Source organism: Carettochelys insculpta, chromosome 1 (genome assembly GCF_033958435.1).
Source record: "Carettochelys insculpta isolate YL-2023 chromosome 1, ASM3395843v1, whole genome shotgun sequence".
Classification (NCBI taxonomy): Eukaryota; Metazoa; Chordata; order Testudines; family Carettochelyidae; genus Carettochelys; species Carettochelys insculpta.
Window position 1 is genome coordinate 1,586,343 of NC_134137.1, and position 7,234 is coordinate 1,593,576.

At 56.4% G+C, this 7,234-nt stretch overlaps 1 pseudogene; it reads left to right on the forward strand.

The window, feature by feature from the left end:
- Positions 1 to 236: 236 nt before the first annotated feature.
- On the forward strand, positions 237 to 4,354 carry LOC142006907 (olfactory receptor 52J3-like; annotated as a pseudogene).
- The last annotated feature ends 2,880 nt before the right edge of the window (positions 4,355 to 7,234 follow it).

Genomic DNA, 7,234 nt, shown 5'->3' on the forward strand with positions numbered 1-7,234 from the left:
CAATTCATTTCTCCAATAAGGGAAATGTCAATTTTCAGTGTGTGAAGTGACCAGTCTGCTTCAGCATGACAGCAGCCTCCAGCAGTGCATGTCCTGTCTCATGCTAATATTGTCTTTCCACCCAGGCATTTGTGCGGTGACCTTCACCCTAGACATATCATGGACATCAGGGGAGCATATGGTTAACGGAGGAGACTCCGTTCTGCCTCAGAGTTGGACAACTTCTCCCCTCATACATGTCAGATCCTAACACAACCAGCTTCATGAACCCGTCCACCTTCATCCTGCTGGGCTTTCCTGGCCTGGAGGCAGGCCGTGTCCGGATCTCCATCCCCTTCTGCGCTGTGTACGCCACAGCTGTCTTTGGGAACTTCCCCATCCCGTTCACCGTGAAGAGGGAGCAGAGCCTCCGTGGGCCCATGTACTATTTCCTCTGCATGCTGGCCGTCACTGACATGGTCCTGTCTACCTCCATCACACCCAGAACTCTGAGCGTCTTCCGGTTCAATTCCAGACAGATTGAGTTTAGTGCCTGCCTCACCCAGATGTACTTCATTCACTGCTTCTACATGATGGAGTCAGGGATCTTCCTGGCCGTGGGCTTGGACCGTTATGTGGCCATCTGTGATCCCCTGAGACATTCCACTACCCTGAGAAATCCTGTGTTGGTCAAGATCAGCCCGGCCATGGTTCTGTGCAGTGGTACACTCATACTGCCCTGTCTCCTCCTGGCAAGACCCAGGCCATACTGCAGAACCAACTGCAGAACCCCCACTCGTACTGCGAGCACATGGCCGTGGTGAAGCTGGCCTGCGCTGACATCCGCATCAGTAACTGCTATGGTCTCTTTGTGGTACTCTGGGTGCTGGGTCTGGATGTGCTCTTTATCACTATGTCCTACATCCAGATCCTCAGGGCCATTTTCAGCCTCCCCACAAAGGACGCCCGACTCAAGACTTTTGGGACTTGCCTCTCCCACCTGTTGGCCATTTTAGCTTTTTACCTCCCAGGTCTCTTCTCTTCCCTCATGTACCGGTTTGCCCAGAATCTGCCCCTGCATTTCCACGTTCTCATAGCCAACATGCACCTCCCGGTGCCCCCCATGCTGAACCCCATCATCTACGGGGTGAGGACCAAACAGATCTGGGGCAGGATGCTCTGGCTGTTTACTCATAAAGGGGTAAGGTTGTGACCTGATGCTCTGGCTGTTGGACTGAGCTCCATGCAGAGCTGGCTGGCGATGTGGTACTGGGCCCTTTTCTCTGAATCACTGACTGGCTGGTCAGAGAGACATTAAATCCCTTCCTGAGCTCACTGTGGTGTGTCAATGTGACAAACTGGGTAATCAGTCTGTGTACAACTCACGAACTCACAGAGCTGCCACCTTTCGACTCTTTGGTATCACTACCCCTGTGGCCAGCGGGGATGACCGCCACCGTGGGCCCCAGGGCAAGGTGGGACGGGGGCCTGGCTTTGCACCGTGCAAGGGGCGGGCCCCAGAGCACTCAGCTCTTAGAGCCTCTGGGACCGTGGTGCTGGCCTCCCCACAGAGCCACATGCTGTGGCACTTCAAAGGTGTGGCAGTGGTGGCTGGAGTTCTGGGCCCCTTTGAAATGCTGGGCCCTGAGGCAACTGCCTCTTTGTCCTCCCCGCCCCGCTGGCAGGACCTGCTTGTCTCCCTGACTTTTACCCTTCTTCGGTCAAGGCCCCTTCCCCACCTGTTCCCCAAGGTCCCACATCTGTTGCTCATTCCTACCCTCTCCCTCACACACTGCATCCTCTTCAGCTCCCTCCCACAGCTGCTTGAGAGCTGAGACAGAAGCTGCTGCAGCCCGACAAGGAGACTGCAGCGAGGATGCAGGGCTGAGACTGACAGCGAAGTCAGAGCAGAGAGAAGCCAGGAGGGAGCCATAAGCAGTAACTGAGGCTGGGAGCAGGGCTTTGAGGCTGCTGGGCCAGATTTCTGTGGTGCAGCTTGTGGGCCCTAAAACATGGCCACAAAGCTCTGAGGGACCAGATCATTCTGAGAGGTATTTTGCTGGCCTCAGTTCCCGTCTGTTTCTCCCAGCTGGGGCCTGCAGCAGGCAGGATCCCTGCAGTGGATGGGGGCAGGATCCCTTTGCTGTGAGCTAAGTCGCGGGCAGGGCAACGGATGAGCCTTGAAGTGAGGTGGAAAACAGCTGTGAGGGGGAGCAGGCCAAGGCCCTGTGTGAGCTGGGAAGGAGCAATGCAGGGCCAAGGTGGCCTGGCTGCTTTAGCCCACAGGAAGGGAGAAATGGCACACTTGCCATTAGCTGGCTATTTTCACTGGAACTGCAGCTATGGGGTGACACTTGGCGGTAAGCTCAGTCTAAGACAATCTCTGCAAGACACTTGAGGGAGCGACATCTAGAAGCACTGCAGCGAGGCTGCTAGGTGGGGTTATCCTCATGGCATGGATGCACTGAGCCAGGCAGTGGTGAAACGACCTACCCAAGGCCATGCAGTGAGTCAGTACCAGAACTCAGAAAAGGAAGCAGGAGTCCTGCTGCACAGCCCTGTTACCCAGGGTTCTTTCAGCCCAAAGCTCTTGGCACCTGGCCTCTGACTGGCACTCCCTCCCGCCCACTACCCCGTTCAGTTCATCCCCTCTGCTGCTTCCTACTGTGCTGTCCTAGGCAGCGTGAGGACCCATCATTATGTCACTGCCCCTTTTACATCTTCCTCCAAATTGCTGGACGCCCTTTTGCTGTGACTGGGCCGAGCTGCCCCATGTGCAGGGCTCTCCAGACCGGTTGCTGTTGCAGATGGTTCCTGGGGCTGGCGTGAATTCCCTCAGTGAACATCCTTTGGCCTTTCCTCTGTCGTACCTGGCAGGCGGCTCGCGGAGGTTCTCCGCCTCCCCCTTGTCACAGGAACGCAGACGGAGCCGGGTGCAGAACTGCGCAGAGGGTGACAGTACGTGTCACTGGACAGGCCATTCACCTTCTGCAGACTGAGACTCTCAGAACCACACCCCCAAAGCGCCGTTGTGCAGACCCCACCGCTATTGTACCCCAGTGGTGAACATGGGGCTGCCAGGGGGTCCCAGTCCCAACCCCAGCAAGGGCACAGCACTGGCGCTGAGAGGGGAGCCCAGAAGCCACAACCAAGCTGCTGAGGTTGGGAGTGGGTTGTGCAGCAGGCGGACAAGATTGCGCCGCCTGCAGCTTGTGGGCCCCAAAGCTCAGCTAGAAAGTCCTGAGGGCAGAGACCTTGGTGTGTTTCTCTTTAGCTTTCAGCTCCCTTTGGTTCAGCCCAGCTGGGCCTGTAGCTGGCAGGGCCCTGCAATGGCTGTGGCCTGGGAGCCCTTGCGGTGTGCCAGGCCTTGGGGGCAAGGCAGGGGCCAGCTTTGTGGCGAGGAGGAGAACAGCTGAGAGAGGCAGCAGGGTCATCCCCGCATTACCAGGGAAGGCGGGATGCTGGGGGCGGGGAGGGGCTGTGGGAGCTCCAGGGAGGAAGAGAACCCGGGCCCCTTGCAACGGCGCAGCTTCCTGCTCCCACCTCACCGGCCGGGGCACTGAAGGCTTCCGTGACCTGCCCACAGGTGCAGGTTGGGCTCACCCCAGCCACAGCCCCACCCCCAGCCCTGCTCTGCCTCCAGCTCGCTGGGCTGCTCCTCTGGCCCTGGTGGATGGGGCTGTCTCAGCTCTCTGGGCTGCTGCTCTGTCTGTGGTGCTTCCCCGGCCCACTGGTGGTGCAGCTATGCTCTGAGCACAGCCCAGGCCCCAGACCTCCCCTTAACTCTGCCCTGCTTTGGCCCAGGCAGCCTCACTTCTCACAGAAAATGTGACCTGTCCTGATCTACTAACTCCCTCATTGCCTGCCTCGCCTGTCAATCAGGCTGACAGGGACCACTGTCCCCTGGCTTGTAGGTCTCAGGCACTTGGTTTCCCAGAGGCAGGTAAGGGGACTGTTGGCACCTCACTGAAGTGTGGTGAGGATTTTGAGTGACGCTCTTCCAGCACCAAAGGGAAGGGGAAGGGGAAGGGATGATGGGTTATGCCTGGTGATTCAACACCCCTGCTTTGTGTTCTGTTGTTGACAGGGAAAACCAGATCACTTGGGATGGGGGCGGAGGGTCTCTATGTGTTCATTAGGGTCTGGGTTTGACCCGTTGGTTTCTGTCTCTTCTTTCCAAGTCTGTGCTACCCCTCTGGCCCCACCAATAAGCCTTCTTAAAAAATACAGCCAGTTGCCCTGAACTCCTTTCTCCCTCATACTGGTCTTGCAGGGATCCCGCCCATCTCTTCTGTGCGGCTGTCAGAGTCTGCTTTTCTAGAGTCCAGGGTCCTTATTCTGCTGCTCCCCTTTCTTCTTTTGTTCAGGATCCTGAACTTGACTACCTCATGGTCACTCTGCCCAGGTTGCCACCTACTTCTACCTCCCCTACCAATTCCTCCCTCCTTGAGAACAGCAGGTCAAGAGTTGCATAACCCCTGACTGGTCCCTTCAGCACTTGCATCAGGGAGCTGTCCACAGCACTCTCCAAAACTTCTTGGATTGTCTGTGCATTGCCGTCCCAGCAGATGTCCGGGAGATTGAATTCCCCTTGGAGAACCAGGGCGGATTTGGAAACTTCTGTTAGTTGTCCAATGGAAGCCTCGTCTACCTCATCCTCCTGGTGAGATGGTCTGGAGCAGATGCCCACCATGACATCACTTCACCCAAAGGCTCTCAGCAGCTTTTCTCCTGTTTCCAGCTGGGGCTCTGAGCAACCGTACCGCTCTCGTACCTACATGCCCCAGCATCCGCATGCCAGGCCCAGGGCTGCTGTCACTGTCCTGCCTGTGCAAGACCCCAGGGCTGGTCTCCCACCAGGCAGCTGCTTCTTGGTCCCACCACCTGGGCTGACAGCTGTTGGGTTGGAGCAGCTGTCAGGCCCTGCCTGGCTGTGGGTCTTTAGACAGTCTCTGGGTGCAGCTGCCCTTCCATTGCTTCTGTCCGGGAGCACAGACCTTCACACCAAGGGGCCAGGACTGCCTGTGGTTCCTCTCCCCACAGTCTCTCCAGCTGGCTTCAGCACACCCATCCCTCTGCTCTCACTTGTCCACAACACGTCTGTGTCTCTGTCCTGGGGCACAGCCCTTTGAAAGGTGTCGGGTGGCACATGGTTTTGACAGGATGAACCTCTCTAATCTGGAACTCTCTCATCCAGCAAACTCCACAACCTGGCAAGAATTTAGTTAGCTGAACAACCACTTATCACGCACGTGGCCAGGTTTCCAGTGGTTCCGTGAAATTTGTTTACAGCCGTCAGTCCTGGCTCTCAGATGCCAGTTAGGGGTAAATAACAGCAGGCAACACTAAGAGTGAAGAAAGCCATGAAAGTGCTGGTAGTGTCCCGGAAAATAGTGACCTCTCATCCTCCAGCAAATTCCCTTGTCCAGCACTGGTCAGCTCCCGGGGGTGCTGGGCAGGAGAGGTTCAGCCGGGAGTCGTGATCAGGCGTCACCACTGGAGCAGTGCTCTGCGGGCTCTTAGCAGATGCGCGGCAGTGTGCCGCCTTGGCCTGCTGCCCTGCATGTGTGCAGACAGCCGCCACAGCCAGCCCCGAAGGAGCCCCAAGCACCACGCACACAGATAAAGGACGAAGCCACCAAGCCAGATTTATTGTCAACGAAGCACAGTGCCGGGGTCCCGCCTCAGTGGTTCCAGGTGCACCAGGACATGCATGTCTGTTGCAATGGCCGCAGCTCCGTCACTGGTGGGACTCCACCGCCCGGTAGGCTGGCGCAGAACAGCCTCTCTTCACGCATCGTTACACACCGATACAGCAAGTTGTGCCTCACTACTGGTGCGTCAGGACGACACCCTCTGGCACACCTGGCTGCCGTCCAGCCCTGTCCCTCGTGCTGCTCTCCTCAGGATGGGAGGGTGCAGCCGTGCTGTCGGTGGGGAGAGGGCTCGTCTCAGGGTGCTCTGGTGCTGCTCGGCAATGAGTCTGCGTGACTGGGGCCTGGTACCTCTGAGGTGTGTTTCTGCACTATTGGCCCTGTTCTGGCCAGACTCTGTGAGCTGGGCCTGCCTCTGGCTCACAGCTCAGCTTTCCTCTCTAGCAGCCAAGTCTTGATCATGGCTTAACTCCATCCTTAGGCCTCATGTCAAGCCCCTGCTATGCCGCTGGACATTTCCGGCTCTTCTCCTACAGAAGCTGGCCAGAGAGTGTTGAGTGACTCGCAGGCTGATTGGCTCAGGTGAACCTTTAGGGACATGAGAACATAACCACGGCCACACTAGGTCAGACTAAAGGTCCATCCAGCCCAGTGTAAGGAAGTGAGAGGAAGACCTGGCCGTGCAGGGGCTAAACAGAGCCTGTTTCCAAGCTAGCCCCTCCTCTTTTCATCTGCAGCCAGTGTCAGGCCTGGAGGCAGGATAAAATGAGGGAAGCTAGCCCATTTTACAGCCGACCTGCAAAGAGGCAGGATCTGAGCTGCCTCTGACAATCAGAGGGCCTGAGGCAGAGCTGCCCCGGGTTGGTTGTAGGAGGATGAAGCCTCCAAAGCATCCCCCAGGTGCCAAAGGGGAAAATCTGAGGGAACCCCTCATCCCACAGTATCTTGTTTTCTAACAGAGGCCAGTGCCAGATGTCCCAGAGGGACTGAACAGAATAGAGAATCATCAAAGCGATCCCTTTCCTGTCATCATTTCCAGCCTCTGACAAACAGAGGCCAGGGACACCTTTCCTACCCAGCCTGGCTAATAGCCATTGATCTCCCTAACCTCCATGAATTGTGGTCTTCACAACCTCCTCTGGCAAAGAGTTCCCCGGGCCTATTGTGCACTGTGTGACATGTTCAAAAGCATCTACCTGGTAATTAGTAATTAGTAATAAGTAGTAATTAGGGCCATTCCATGTTAGACAACCTAGAGCTTTCACATGCAGACTTGGTAAAGACTTGAACGACAAGAGGGACTGTAGCAGTCGAAGTTTACTTGTGGTCAGTGCTTTTTTCTAGAAAAAAAGGTGCCAGAACTCAAGTCTGATGATTCCTCATAGGGGTTATGGTGTTCAGTTTTAATGCCCGAGTCCTCACGTTGCTACAGGAACAGCAGGGGCTCCTGCCCCGGTCCCCACACTGCTGCAGAACCGGTGGTGAACATTTTTTTGGTGTCCTAATGGAAAACAGGTGCCAGAACTCCGTTCTGGTGCATTCCACCAGAAAAAAAGCCCTGCTTTTGATGATGATGATGATGATGATGAATCCTTTGGGCT